Consider the following 16,269-nt stretch of genomic DNA (forward strand, 5'->3'; position numbering starts at 1 on the left):
CTTTGTGTCTTCCACTTTGGACAGAGAACATTTTCCCTCACCCCTAACAATCTACCAGTGTTTGAAGTACAAGATAATAATTAAATTTTGAGCAGAACACCAAAAAGAATTGGGAGAAATCCAAATATGCATGTGTGGAAGCTTTGCCTGCTTCAGAAATAGAAAGGAGAAAAAGTTGTTAAAATGAGTGACAGAAATACTTTGCTATGCTTACATATGGAGTTTTAAAACTTCACAGAAGTCAAAACAAGACACAGCTGTTTAATATTTGAAAGTAGATGTCTCAATAAGGTTAAAGTTGGTATGTCAGCAAAAGGCTAGGAAATTATTTGAAATTTGGGGTTTTTTTTCATTTTTTCACTAAATTTGTGTTTGATAGAACAAGTTACCTTGGTTCTAAATTTCAAATAAAACACTTACCTGTTTTGGTCAGTAGATAATCAGCATGAAAATTGCCAGTGTCCCCTCTACTTCTGTTGTCCTATTGCTAAGGTTTTCTCAATATAGACAGGACACAAAAAAGTTGTATTAAATTACTAAATATTGAGTTATATTTAGTAGGATCTGAACCCTGCTACAGTTTCCATCAATAAATCTCATAACACATTTCAAATAAAATTTAATAGTATGTTGTCCCCAAGTTGGCAGAAGTGCCTAAAGGAGCATTTGGCTACATGACTGGCCAGAGGTGGGGCAGCTCTGTGTAGGAAGGCAGTGGCAAACAGCTTGAGGGGCTGCAGCCTTTTCAGTGGGCCAGGCTGATGACCACTAGGAATGTCAGGAAGATCTAGTCCTTGCTAATTTACAGCTCTCAGGGATTCATTCTCAGCTACCCAAGTTAATCAGTTGCCACTGTATGAATAAAAGCAAGGGCACCGTCTATAGCAAAGTTGTCATTTGGTGTCATTTAATTGCTCTGTAGTTGCTTTAAGACAAGCTATAAAGTCATATCAGCAACAAATTTTACATATACAAAAGGAATCCTATAGTCTCTAACAAAAATAGTATCCCTGTTGGACTGCTTTGGAAACTAATATTTGGCTGTTGTGCCAAAAATCTGGAAAAATGTCTGGAATTGTGTACCTTCTCCATGGACTATACTGGAGAGTCAACAAAACTGAATTGTACCATCCTAATATACTTTGGGTTTTTGCTCTTGTGAATTGCAGCAATGTTCAGCTGTGCAGAAAGGAGAGTGGCTCCCTTGGAGACAAAGAGGAACCTGTGGAGTTTCAGGGCATCTGAAGACACCTGTGAAAATGGACGGATTTCTAGGGGATCTGTCATGGGGAGTGGAGCTCAGGAAGGTTAGTGTGGTCTTAGGGCCAGACTGTTCCCACGAGGAATATCATCCCATGGGGTGATACTGAGTTGCAGCAGCAGCACGATGAAGGCAGTGGTGTCTCTTCTGCTGGCCAGACCACCCACGTTCCCCCTTCCCCATGGATTCCTTGCCTGGTGCGCATACACACACTGCCAAGACAGAGATCCTCACTTGGGCCTTTAGACCATCTCACTGCTTGGGCCCAGACATCTCCTGTACTAAGTTTTTCCATAATTCAGCAGGTTCCTGTGAAAGGCAGCCAGGTAAGTATTGATCAGCCCAGCTGTGGCCAAGAGGGGTGGTGCTGTACCTGCCGGTCAAGCGGGCAAAGGGAAAGAGAGGTCAGCACAGAAAGGGAGGGAGGAAAGGTAGAGGTGACCGTGCTTTGCAAAACTCTGTAGGGTCTTGAGGTTCTGTTTGGCTGTGTGGTCCCAGCAGACAGGGAACCACTGGCCTGCACTTCCACAGAGAACTGGAAACCAGTCATTAACACCACACCCAGGCTTGCCAGCAACCGAGGCCTGACTGTGCCCGATGTCATCTCTGATTTCCACGGGCAATCAAATCTCAGCCTAAGTCATTCACAGAATCTGCTTGTTGGACTACTTTCAGTGTTTCTGTACATGCTTGCTAGAGTGAGGAACCTGTCACAAATGCACGAACCAGGGCAGTGCTCAGCTGGCAGCTGCACCTCTGCTGGAAGAGCTGAGACTAAATCTGGATTACCAGGTCAGGCAGTGCAGGGCAAGCAGACCCCTAAAGCTAAAAGATGGCATGTAGCCCCCACAGCCAGCTGTACCTTTGGAGTTGGCTCCACAGAAATCCCTGAGTTGGGCTGCCTGGTGGCAGGCAGTAGAATCACATCTCTCAGTTTTGTGTCATTTCTGTGGGATCCTGAGTACATTGAGACTGCTCTGGGAGATGAACCAAAGCACAGCAAGTGAAGCCAGATGGGAGAGTAGCTTTTAAAATACACCCTCAACATAAAGAAAACACAACTACAGATGCATCCTGAGTGAAATTTGCCTCAGGAATTTGCTCTTCATAGATATCTGTCTGCCTGGCCTTTTGCACAGAACAGGGCTTGCTCCCACCTTCTGTCCCAAAGGCACTGCATATGGAACTAACTGCACCTGTTTGTAGTATTTTGGGACTGCGGTTTTCTCCCCTCCTGAGAGCCTGAAGTGCAGGAGAAGCAAGGACAAAGATGCACAAAGTCACCCTGCAATGTGTTAAGCAGAGGCTTGACTGAGGGCTGTGCTGCCAGTGGGCAGGGATGTGTGTGGACAGTGAGAGGGACTGCTCACATCTGCACAGCTGCAGCCCCAAACCTTTGAGTACAGCAACAACCACCACAGCACATTCTGGAATCAAGGTCTGGGAGGTTTGCAGTTTTGCTCTTCTTTGATCATATAATGGAGAAACTCGGCTCAATTGCTTTTCATGCAGTTAAATGCCAGGCTTGCTCCATGTTTTACCTTTCTGCTGAGGATAATTTTATTTTCCCAAAGCCCTAACGTCCACTAGAGTAAGACTCTTATAAATCTGAGCTACTTGTGCCTAAAGAAAATGCACTTCATCAGTGGGTGGTGTTTTTTTGAAATCCCACAAGACTTTTCTCAATAGTCCTGCATAGCAAATCCACAGCTGCTTGTTGTACCAATCTGCCCTGTTTTCCAGTAATGGCACTATCCTTGTAATTTTCCATTCATTGAAATCTGGTCTGCAAATGACCAGCTTTGCATGTTACGAGGTGCTTTCTCCAGAACTTTACCCTCACACAGCCTCATTTCCTGTAGAGCCAACTGTTGCTCTTGAGTGACCTGCTACCTACTATCTCATTAAAAGTCTGGGGTTTTTTCGGTGTTATTGGCATTTTATCCTCTTAGAGCTCTTCCAAAACCACCTGCTGCAGGTGTCTGACTAGGTGCTATGACTATTGCTTTCCACTAGTGGTAAGGCAAGCTGAGGTCTGGCAGGCTGAACCACATATTACCCTCTTGACCCAGGATGTGTAGGAGATATACCACCACCTGTCATAGGCATGTCCTGTTCCCTCCTTCTGCCCCACCCCCTGCTTGCAAAACCTGTAAGTTATGTCTTTAGTTCCTATTCAGTTACTCTTTTACCTAAATGAGTGATATACAGCACAGGTATCTAGCTAGCTGCCATGTCAATTTATGGGGATTATAATACGTGCATGTAGCATATTTCAACCCCAAAGAAAAAGCTTTTAAAAGCTTGGAAAGCTATTACACACCATAAATGTGAGGAGCCCTATAGAATCAACATACAAAATAGCAGATGGCAGGCTTCTCATTTTTGACTTACTCCTGCTTTCCTGTGGCACTTACCTGAGGAAAGCTGGGTATCAACCCCAACTACGTCAATTCCAGCACTCCTTGGTTTGTTACACCTAAAGTCCCAGGGCTCCAGGTGAACTACAAATGTGTGGGGAATTACAGAGCTGTAATTCATCTGTGATGAAGGACTCCACAGATGATCTGTTGAACTTGTTTTCTAGTTTGTGTTCTTTCAGCTGCAGACCTACGGGTCACATTATGCTTCCTTTTCCTGAGAACTCAAAGAGCAATTTACTACCCCAAATCCTTCCCCATTTTGGTATCTGGAGACCATGAACAGATAACCATTAACCTTCTTTTGGATAAACTGAACTGGATAAGTTTCTGATATCACTTATCAGGTACTGCTCAGTAAGGCATTTCTAATTCTTGGACATGCAGATGCTTCACTTGTACACAGCACCCTTTTCCTGCACTCAAATATGATCTATCTAGAGCTGATTTTGTGCACATTCCTGACTTCAAGGAGAGTGCTCATTCTCTAAGGCACAGCATCACCCCAGGACCTTGGTCTCCTTGTCCTAGACAGCCCTTCAGAGTATGTGTATTTCCATTCCTCTCTAAAAATTTCTGGATGTCAGAGACTAGAGAGAAAACTAGCTGGGGAAGAGAAAAGTCATAAAAGAGTATTAAAAAAAAAAAAAAAAAACGAAGGTAGTAAAATAGATTTAAGAAGTTCATTTCAGTGAACTCTGCTGCATCAATACTGATGCCTACATCCTTGATTTTTGTTGCTAGACCATAAATCTTGCCCAATACGGAAAGAAATATATCCCTGTCACAACCTCTGAAAGTCAGAATTGCTGAAGCCAGGGGTAGATGTCTTGTAAGGCTGCTGAAAAAAAAAAAACCAAAACAAAAAAAACACCAAAGTGATTGTGTAGTTAATCTTGTTGGTTTAGTTGTGTTCCATGGTGATTTTAATTATACTGTAATTTGAGCTATGTCAAAGGATGGTAAGAATAGTGGCTGGGTAGAGGTTAGTGGAATGTCAATGGAAAGAAGTGATTTGGGGGGCAGATGTGATGGACTGGAATATTGCTGTGCTCCCAGAGTGGGGGTGAGGCTGTTCTTGGCATGAGTATGACAGGGAGGGAGCAGTGCCAAGAGGCAGGGCAGGGATGACAGTTACTAAGTAGGAAAAGTTATACTGCACTGTTCATGAAAATGGGGTGAGAAACACTGCACTGATGCTGGTTAAGAAAGAGGAGGTCAAAAATAGGACTCAGAGATGTGGGGAAGGATATCACAGGAACAAAACTGAAGAGCTGAATACCAGCACTGATTATCCACCTTCCCTAGCAGGCACTTCTCAGCTGAACCCTGAATTCACTTGACTTTTGTTCTACCTGACAGCAGTCTCTGCCCTCATGTCTGGAAAAGTATCCAGCTGGTAACTTAGCTTTGGAGTCCATCAACAATTTGATCATCAGCTGCATGTGATGGTCAGCTATGGCACTAACAGACTCTAAGCTACTACTGTTCAATTATGCAATGTTTTGTGCTCTGTGACACTTAAATGCTGTTTAGGTGGACTGACATGGAATAGCACTGACCAAAGTATTCCTAAGTTTAAAATGCAGCCAGCACAGCTACCTTGGACTGCACAGCCACAAGACACGTGAAGCAATCATTCTCAAGTCCCTGCTGCAGCCTTCTAATGGTAATGAGGAGCTACTGAGGGTTAATATTAGGCACTCGTTGTACTGGTAGGCCAAAATATTTTATTTTGGTAGGGGAAAAGAGACAAAGTTCATAAAACAAAGGCTGTCTTTTATGGGTTTGTGTTGTGTACTGTGCATGAGGCACATGGGTCTTATGGCTGAGGGGGAAATGGTAGTTTGTGCTGGCATATAATATTTTTTGATGTCTCACGTACCTTTAAAGACAAGAGCAGCCACAGGGAGGACAAATGCCCCTGAGCATGGCAGAACTGACTGCTTCTCTCTAGTTAGAGAGCAGGCTGTGGAAGGAGGCTCTGTGTACTCCTTTGAGAGCCAGGAACTCCCCTACAGCAAACTTGTACTATCTCACAGGATCAAGACCACAGATTTCCCCATTGATTTTCAAGTGCTCTTGTCATACCAAAGAAAAGCCAGCATTAAATGTGTGCCACCTTTGCCCCTGCAGTTTGGGGAGCTCTTATGGCAGGAGTGATCGCATTTCTGCTTTCAGATTTTGGGAGGACACAGAATCTGTTGCACTTTCTTACAGTGCCCTGAAATACCAGCTCTAAAGCAGAAAAGTAATGATGGACTGATTGAAAAATAAATTCTGTGAAGTTTGCTTTGTGAAGAAGCTGATCCAGCTTTTATTTTTCCTTTTTACTTTTCTCCCCCCACTCCAACAAAAGCAGGTCTAAGAGTAGCTACCTGGAAGCCCTGTTGCATTTTCCTTTAGTTACAGCACCAGGCTTCATAGATTTAATAGAAAAATTCATATTCTAGTTCCTTCTGTTACATACTTGCATAGATTAGATGTTAATATACCTTTTTTACAAGGGTAAAGGTAATGATTTCTGAGCCACACAAATTAAGTATGTCGTTTCAGTAAAAATTACTTGAATTCTGTGTATTATTTCCATAATCCCTTTTCCCACTCCTGTATATCAGCATTTTTTCTGTACAGACTCTGTGGCATGTAAGTGGTCTTGCTTTTGCTCTAGCCGTTTCTTGACAGCAGGATCAATCCTGCTCCTGCCAGGTGCTGAAAATGCTGAACTTGCTTTTGCTGAATAAAAGCTGTGGGTGCGACACCCGCAGCTCTTGGCTCCCCTCTGTGGAATGCTACATTTGTATTAACATGTATCTTTCTTTGTGATTTTTTTTTTTTTTAACTGAAAATGATGGCCTTTAAAACCTCTTCCTGGAGAGAGAGAGAGAGAGAGATTGAGAGAGGGAAAAAAAATACACTCCCCTTGGAATTTAACCTTAATTTGAACCAAGATCAGTGAAAGAAAAGCACTTTCGTGCATTGTTCACCAGCTCCACCCAGCCAGCCCCTTATCTAACCTGAGTCTCTATTGCCTATAGCTTTGTAACTTTTGCAGTAGTGCTCTCCACATGCTCTTACATGCTTTGAAACCAACCTGGAGACACTGTGACATTATAATACCAAGAAACACCAGTGATCCCATTTTGCAAATCCTTAGACTGCACAGTGCAGCAGCAGGGACTGTCCTTCCACAGGTTTATAAGGGCCTAGTGTCAATTGCAGGTAAACAGCAGTGGCTATTTCTGACCCCTAGCAAGGGTGACAGCAGCTTCTGAAGCCTCTAGCTCAGCCTCTCCGCACTCCCCAAACCAGGAGATGTTTGAACATAAGTAGCTCTTCATTTCATGCCAATTCCTTGGACTTCTTTTGCCTTTTAGAGGGAAGCAGACAGCCCTTGATTTGCATGACATCAGCTCGAGGTCAAATTCAGCCTTAAACACACACATAAAAAAGCAAGCTTCCTTGTTTGCTGTTCAGAGGCGGACTTCAACTGTATGTCTCCTGTTGTCTGCACTGGGGGCACCAGCCAGTAGATTGCTTTCCTATTACTTTTTACTTCCTAGAAAAGGCAGACAGCTGCTCCAGGTGTGGTCCACCCTCATGCTGTCCCCTAACCCCTATCAGCCATCTGCTCCCTGCAGTCATCATGCCTTTTCTGGCACCCCTCAGTTCTCCTGACTTGTGACCACATGGTCCGCTTTCCCCTGCTTACAGTCTGCTTTATATCCCTTCCTTCCACGTCCTCAGTCTTTCTTCCAAGCCCTCCTTGCTCATTATTCTCATCCCTGCTTCTGTCATTCTCTACAGCCACAGGCCACCTCCCTGGTTCTCCAGGGTGTTTGAGCCTGAATTCCCCACACTCACAGCCCTTTGTGCTAAGTGCTGCCTCCCTTCACCTGCCTGCAGATGTGGTAGACATCTGGCTGAGGACGATGTCCGGTGCCGCCCCTGCTAACAAAACAGTGTCCATCATCTAGGGAGCAAACTCCTCAAAATTGAAGGCAGGAATCAGACATTCACAATGGCTTCTTGAAATAAAGACCAAATCCTGTGCAGCTCAGAAGATGATACTGTTAAATGCACCAGTGGCTTGCCATGTAACCTCCCTTATTTTAACAATTGCTGTCTGCTTTTCTTTTAAAGCAGTGTTTTGAAAAATGCCTTTTGTTTGTATTCTAGATAGCCTAGTAATAAAACCCTTCAAGGAAATATTTGACTGTAGCACTGTTATTGCAGTCCTCGAGCGTTTGAAGGACCCCTTGGAAAGAGTGTCAACCAGGAGACAGGACAGAGGAAGCAGGAAAAGTCAAAATAAGAAATATCAAGGAGACACGGTCAAGCATGAATCATTTCTTTCAGTTGAGACTGAAGCAAGATCAGATTTCACATCCACCCTCGACGGGACTGGCATTTTCACACACACGACAAACCCGTTGGCATGGAGGTGGCTTGATTTCATGATTATTACAGGGGCCATTGGCATATATTTAAGTCCGGCTTAGATAAAGGGTACCTGGGGGAGGGGGCAGTCTTCTATTTATTTTGAGAAAACCACAGATCAGAAGAACAGTTAAAAAATAAATAAATAACCTTCCAGGCAGGTAGGCAGTTTTAGTGGATACCCGCCCGCCAGGGAGCTGCGTGCCCGGCGCCCCAGCGGTGGCTGGGAGCGCAAGTGGCCCCACGGGGGAGTGACGGCTGCGGCAGCCCCGCGGGGGGAGCGCTGGGGAGGCGGCTCCGCGCCCCGGGGCCGCCGCCGGCCGCCTCCCGCTCGCTCCGGGGTTCGCCTGGCAGGGGAAGAGGAGGAGGAGGAAGAGGAAGAGTAAATCCCCCAGCGTGCGGACGCGCTCCAGCCGCTGCCCTCCGTGAGGGGATTCCCTGACCGGGCGCTGCCTGCAGCTCTGGGCCGGAGCTGGCTCAGCAGCCGGATCTCACTGAACCCGTGCTTGTAGGAGCTGTGTGCGTGTGGCTTCCCACGCAGCCACGGGCTGACACCTATGCCGAACCCCCCGCACTCTGCAGCGGGAGGGCTGCGGGGGAGCAGCCCCGCCGTGCCGGGGACCCCTCCCCGTCCCGGGGCCGATAATCCCCCGCCGTCGTCGGAAACCCCACACTCCCGGGGCAGTGAGTGCCCGCCGGGCGGGGAGGGGGAAATCCCCCTTGGGCGGCGTGCGGGGTCCCCCGCCCAGCGCGCTCCGCCCGGGGCGCCGGAGCCGGCGGCGAGGCCGCGGCAGCCGCCCGGGAGCCGCCCCGCCTCGGGAGGGGCCGCGGCCGCTCGGACACCGGCGAGGCGCAGAGGGCAGCGCTGCCCGGTACCCGCCGCGATGGCAAAAGTCTGGTCCGCCCGGCTTCAATTCTTCCTCTGAGCGTTCCGAGGCGCCCCTGTGTTTTGTAAGCCGAGCAATAAATTTGTAATTAAAGCGGTGTTATATTGGAAAAACTTTTTTTTTTTTTCCCTACGTAGATCTTTAATTTTCTAAGTGTCCCGCTCCCTCATTCTGGCTCAGGCTGAACCTGTGCCAAACCGCAAAGCCTATAGAGCGCAGGTCCTTGCAGCTGAGGAGAGCTCTAGCCTGTGTCTTCAGGAAATTAAAGAGCTCTGTGTCCTCGTGTGTCTGTGTATTGACTATTTTCATAGGGGTTTAGCTGTGGTTTGCAGCTCAATATTGAAAGGCGTTTTTGATACTTCGAGGGGAAAATTGTGAATTCTTTTTCCTTTTTTTTAATGTTTTCTCTGTGGTTTTCCCTCTTCTTAATTTTTTTCCTTACTAATGTTACTGGCATGGGAACAGCACTGTCATACTTCACCTCATCAACGTGTGCTGTGTATTTGTTGAAGTCTGGAGGATCTGACTGCTAAAAATAACTCAATCCAAAATACATATATTTTGATTATTTGTTCTTGGATTTCCCAGTCAAAAACGATTCACCTGGTTAAGTACAGTGACCTCTCTCCTTCTGAAATTACAAATTTAAAATGGTATTACTCCTTTCCATGCAAATCTTATCTGATTCATATATACCATTGCTTTTATTCTATTCCAGCATTTCTAGTACGAAGGCAATATATACAATGAGAACATATTTATGACTTAGAAAACATATTAATATATATTAATGTATTTCCTGTTAACAGAAACTTAGAGGTGTTGGCAAATCTTTAAGCCAGCACTGTACACTGAAATGTTCCAGCTTCTCAGCTGAATATGCATCTGCCAAAAACCTGAGAACTACTGTGCAGATAACCCTATTATGTGACAATATGTGAAAGTTCCATCCTTTAAAGCGTTCTGTATCTCCTTGAGGCACTTAGAACAGCTATTATTTAATTAGGTCTTATTTACTTATTGCATTCCAGTAACCCATAGGTTGTAACCTTCTCTGTAACAGAGTGAAACAACAGTCCCTGTTACAGAGCTGATGACCAAAGGCTGGAAGTAGCTCTGAAGATCTCTTGCTTCTGACACTAAGGTATTTCCAGCCTTCATTTGGCTTGAGCATGGCAGAGGCACACACTTGTCTCCTCAGGAGCCTGCATTAGGCAGGTAATGTCTCGGTGCAGCCCTCCCCTGGGGAAGCTTTGAGCCCAGCTCTCCGTGTGTGTGTGTTTGTGCTGGTTTGTGTATGTGTGCTGGTGGGTGAGACTGCCCCAGTGGGGAAGAAACTCATCAGAAGGTTGGTCTCCCCCTGATTCCTGAAAGCAACAGAAGGAAACTCACTGAGCTATGCTGCTGGTAATGGAAGAGAAGAAACCACCTGCATCCCAGAGGCCTCCCAGCCATCCTTCAGCAACCTTAAACACCTCTTTCCCTCGGTTATTTGTATTGAGAGGGTGATCTTGGATGGCTTTGTTCTAAGGACTGTGTCTAGGAAAGAAAAAGCATTTGGATATTTCAATCATTCAGCAAAGCATTGCTATCTACCTCTTGGTTGTCTCACCTATCCATCCTGGATCTTGAGTGGGTTTGACCCAGCGGCTTGCACACAAAAGGTGTTTACTGCATCAACTTGTATGTCCCTCATTTAATTTTTGAGGAGATTTGAGCAAGTCATTCCCACTTTTGCTGTTGCCAAAGGGCACCAGCAGCCTGGAAAGGTGAGGGGATGAGCATGGACATCTGAGTGTAGGAGAACATCTGAAGGAGCCAGGCTGACTGCCCCGTCTCTCCCCATGGTGCCCACAGCCAAGGGGATGGTGGGACCCCATGGGACACACACACACCCCCAGGCCCCCAGCCCATTTCATCTACCACTGATAATGCCTGGGCCAGTCTTGTGACAGGCTAAAGCTGTCACAAAAGCTCAGGATCCATTTGTTGCTGGGCTCATTTTCAAAGATGGAATGTTCTGAGTGGCTTTGCCTGCCATGTGGACACAGGTTGTTCATTCTGCTGAAACAGCCAAGGAAATTCAGGTGTGTCCCTGCTTGGCAGAGGTGAGGGGTGAGGGTTGGGCCACCACAGTGCTCTGCCAGTGCCCAGACACTGGGAAATAAAGAGGGTCTTTGTCTTAAACCTGTCAGGTTTTTACAGCTTCTACCTGAATTTGGGATATGCTGGTAATTGCAGAAGGGGAAAAAAATCAGCTGTGATTCTAAATGAAAGTGATAGTTTAAATTACAGTAACCTTTGTACCAATCTCACTGGTAAAACAGAATACTAAAAATTAGAACTGCAGAGCTGCCTTTGACCTCTGCCTGTTAAATCACTATGTTTTAAAAAATGGAATTCTGTTTAATTTGGTGAATATCTTGTGTTTATTTTTACTTAGCACTGCATAGCATTTCATGCAACTTTTTGGTCTGGAAGGGATGAAGGGCACAAAACCCTGGGGAGATTTAACCAGAAAAAAAATGCAGGCTAACTAATGGCTGAGTGGTCCAGGGAGCTGGAGATGGTGCAGTGTTCTGCTTTTTACTAGAAAGAAATCTGGCGTGAAAGCAGGATCTTTGTTGCCTAGGAATTAAGTTGTTGCTGCTGCTTATTCCTTACCTGAACTCCTAATCCCCTGTTTGTGCTATGGCACAAAACAAATTATTTCACATAGACCAAAGGACAGCCTTGTAACAATTAAAGTCTATTGTGTAAAAGGACAAATGGCACATTGATCGTTAAGGTAAGCAGACTTGTAAAGAGTAATTCTTGGACATGAACTATACGGTCATTTAATGTACACTTTGGAGAAGTCATTATGCGTGGGGAGGTAAATTACAAACTGTAAAATGCTTAGTTAGCCAGTTAACCTGTATGCTTGGTCTAAACAGACCCTAGCAGAAACAATGTGAAGTCTGCTCCTACTTTTGCAGAAAGCATAAGTATTTTAATACTGCTTTCCCTAGGAGCAAACACCTTATTCTAAATCTCTTTAAAATTTTTAAACAAATAAGGAGTCCCTTCCCCCCAAATTAGAAAAAAAAAAGAAGAAAAAACCAAACCAAAAACAAACAAAAACCCCCCAAAAACCTAAAAAAAACCGATCACCCACCTCTATGATACTTTTCAAAGTGGGAAATATTCTAAATCCTTGAACCTCGGACTTTGCTGAGGTCCATGTAATCTCGGTCACACTCATTAGGAAAAGAAAAAAGAAAAAATCTACCCCCTGCCCAGGGAGTGTTTAAAAGGATGAGTGCGGATCCACTGAAATCAGTCCTGTGAAGGTCAGCTTTGTCTTGTAAGAGGAAAGGTGACAGGGTCAGCATTACTGCACATGATGAAACCCCCACGGGGACTGGAAGAGGTCATCTCTCTCCTCCTGTCCCCTCGTATGGCCAGTGTGTGCCTTCTGGGGGCAAACCTGCTAACGAAGGTGATGAGATTTCTTATTGCCAGAGAGAAGCACTCAGTTGGCCAGCTTAAGGTTCCAAGCTCCCCATTTGTGGTGGGGTGGAAGAACTCCTGTTCCCCAGGGCGCAATTTGACTTTTGGGATGTGTGGCATCCCTCTGAGCCTGCAGAGAAGGCAGGAAGTTTCTGGGTGACCGATGCGATTTGCTGGGCCCTTTCCGTGGGACTGCCAACGCCTAGAGGGCATTGCCTTGGAAAAACGTCTCTGGGGGTTCTGGCAGCTCCAACTTCTACTCTTGCATAAACTCTTATAGGGCTGGTGCAGTTGGCACTGGGAAGTTTGGAAACACAAGCGGGATCGGTGGCGGGATGGATGCGTGTTTGTCGGTACCCAGAAACGCGTCGGACACGGGGGTTTGCATCTCTAGACCATCTCGCCGCCGCTCCTTGTGCCCGCTGACACCGTGTAATGCACTCGCCCCGGGCCCCATCACCGCCCGTGGTACGTGCAATGACTTTAGCCTCTCACTGCTGTATTTTGCTTGGCCTTGAAAATTAGCCTGTTTGGATAGCACCCGATAGAAAACATTTATGCTGGAAGCCAAACAGGCAAATATTTTAATCTCTCATATTAACACAGCGGTTTTCCAATCGGCTGATTTTTGTGCTCTATTATTTATTTATTTGTGTATGCGTTATTCATTCATTCGCTTCATTCGTTCGTTCATTCATTCATCCGCTCCGTCATTCATTCATTCCTCCATCACTTCCCCTCCTCCGCTGGGCCAGCGGTAGCCCGGGCTGCGCCCGCCGCCCTCACAAAAAGGGGCTCTCGGTTTGTTGTACTCCCGTTGCCCTGGACAGTATCGGGGTGTGATGGTGCTGAGACACCCCACCCCGACCCCTAGGACAGACTCCTGAGTATCCCTGCGGTCCCTGGAGGAGGCGGGGAACGCCGGAGCAGAGCACTGCTTGCCTGCTTGGCTGCTCCGTGCCCGCGGCAGCTCCCACCGCCGCTGCGTCTCGGCAGCCAGTGCGAGCAGAGAGGGGCGGCGGGCACTGCGCCGCAGCCGGGCCAAGTCCGAGGCCGCGACCCCCGCCCGCGGCCCAGCTGACACGGGGCCGGGCGCCGGGCTGCGCCGCGGAGGGAGAGGAGCGGCCGAACCCTCCGGGCCCGGGCGCGTCCCTGGAGGGAAATGTCAAGAACCTCCAAGCCCACTGCTGCCGACTCGGTCGGCGGAGGGGGAATGCGCGGTCGGACCACCAACATGCCTGGAGCCGTACAATCCGCCACTTAATACACTTCTGCAATTTAAACTTCGGGGGACCCCCTCCTTTCAAGCCGATTTGTGATATAGGTGTTTTCTCATTACACTCCTCCCCCCGCTTTTCCTTTGAAATGCACCCCCCCACTACCCTCCCGCTCCCTTTCTTCTGAGCCCTGCTCTCTAATTCTAGATGAGTATTACTTTGCTCTTTTCGTTGGCCAAGCACAATTGTGTTATTGGAGATAATGAATTCAATCCCCATCAAAGAGTATTAGGAGCGCCTTGGCCCTGTAGTGCCTTTTTTCAAACCGGGAATGAAAGGCAGAGAGAAAATTCTCTGGGTAGCCTCTGCGCTGGCAGCTTTTGAAGTGAAGGGAGGCGGGCATTGTTGTTCACATTTTTGTCCATACGGCAGAAGAAAGACCGGCGGCTTTTGATGAGAAGATGAGAACCGCCTCGTAAGTTGAGCAACAAGTTAGATGGCGAAGTCTTCCCGCTGCCTACTGCCTGTGGATAACATATGTCCCGCATTAATAGGGGCTCAAGGGAACAATTGCCCGGGGGGTGGGGTGGGGAGAGCTCTGCTCGGCACCGTCCAGCGGCTCCTTTTTTTTTCCCGTCCTCTGGACACCGATGCCCCGATGGGAGTGTTTTTAAGGGAGACCCGAAGGTATTCTCCCTGGCTCTTGGTTTGCTCGTGTGTCCACGGGGCCGAGACGGGCAAGCGGTGTGCACCGACCACGGGCTCTGCTGAGGGAGAAAAGGGGGAACTCCGTGAGATGTGCTGGGTCACCTCTGCTCGCCGTTTCGTTCTGCCAGCTCCTGGTGGCAGTGATGTTAGATCTGCTGCCGTGTGATTCTAACCAAGAATCTGAAGTATTAGTTTGCGGGGGGTTGGAGGTGGGGAGTGGCTTTGGTTTTTTCCGGACTAAATGCGGGGTCGGGACTTGGTTTTGTCACTTGTTATTTCCTTTCTATTTCATATAAGTTAATGACATACCTGAAGTTGGCAAAGTATTTCCTTAGATAAAGTAACCAGGCAAGGAAAAACAAGAAGAGGTAAAACGTCTGTTGTTCACATCCGATAACCTTAGAACTAGAAAACTTGTTGCATACATTTGAATAAGTTCAGACATGCTCTTATTCCAATCTCCTGCCCCGCAGTTCAAAGATTCCCCGCCCCCCGGGTTTTATTATGCTAAAGAGGTCATTACTGAGAGTCACTATGGAGAGATCTCGGTTTGCAGAATGAGGCCCACCTCCTAGTTACCAACATGTTTACATTCTCTGTCGGTCATAAGCAGAGGAAATGTGTGTTAGCAACCCGCCGGGCAGGCTCGGGAAATAGAAGGAATAAAGGGGGAAACATATTTCAGCTATTGCACAGTAGATGGCAAACATAGATGATTAGGGAGCACTTAGAGGTGTCGGGCACAAAGGCGGTATTTGCCATAGACGTGGTTCCGGGAGAGGGCCAGATCCCACTCCCGGGGCAGGCTGTCCTGCCCCTCGGTGCCTGGGCAGGCTCGGAGTGAAGTGAGAGTTCCCTGCACCTCCGTGCTCTGATAGCCTGGCCGGGAGTGGAACGGCACGGGTCCCTCTCCCAGCGGCGTGGGGCAGCTCCCGGAACCCTCCCTTCACCGGAGCGGGTGCCAGCCCCGGGGGCACAGGGCACCTCCCCCTGACCGCTCGTGGCCAAGGGGCGACCCGACCGTGAAGGGGATGCCCCCGCTCCAGATCATGGAGGTGGCTTTTCTACCGGACGGCGGCGGACTGGACGCTCTTTCACTACCAAGTGGTGTGTGAACGGGCCCGATTTCGGAGGCAGAAATGCGGTCCCTAGAAACGTGTCCACCTGGGGACCTCGCTTCCCTCTATTCCCTCGGGCGACTCAGTCAAGGCAGAAAGGGATTCCCAAATCCTGAGCTAGGCTGAACCAAAAGAGGGCAACGCCGTCCGCTGGGGAAGGCTTGGGCTACCGAGACCGGGCGGAAGACCCGGACGGGCAGGGAGGTCAGTGGCATCCGCACCCCGCGCACTCGGGGGCCCCGTCCCGCCCGCTCCCGTGTGGCCTCCGCGCCGCTGCAGAGCTTCCCCTGCTGGGGGGGAAACGCCTGGGAGAGCACAGGGCAGAGGGGAACACAGCAGCGCTCCGGTTCAGTGCGTGTTCCGCCTGCTGGCTGGAAGAATAGTAATAATAATAATAATAATAATAATAATAATAATAATAATAATAATAATAATAATAATAATAATAATAATACCCTGCCTACTGGTAGTTTGCCCTTGGAATAGCGAGCAGGTGTAGAAATATTTCATAGGAAAAATTAGATTACCAATTGTACAATATTAATATCAAAACAACTACGAACTTCCCCCAAAGTAACTCGCCTGAGCAAAGCCCATTCGAGCAATGCTACCGCAGCAGAGGCGCCATTCCGGAAAATGATCCTTTCTATGAATTCAGCTAAATGCAGGAGTTTTAGGGTGGGGGGAAAGAGAGGACATCGCATCTTTTTTCCCTTGTAGAGACAA

Source organism: Serinus canaria, chromosome 5 (genome assembly GCF_022539315.1).
Source record: "Serinus canaria isolate serCan28SL12 chromosome 5, serCan2020, whole genome shotgun sequence".
NCBI lineage: Eukaryota > Metazoa > Chordata > Aves > Passeriformes > Fringillidae > Serinus > Serinus canaria.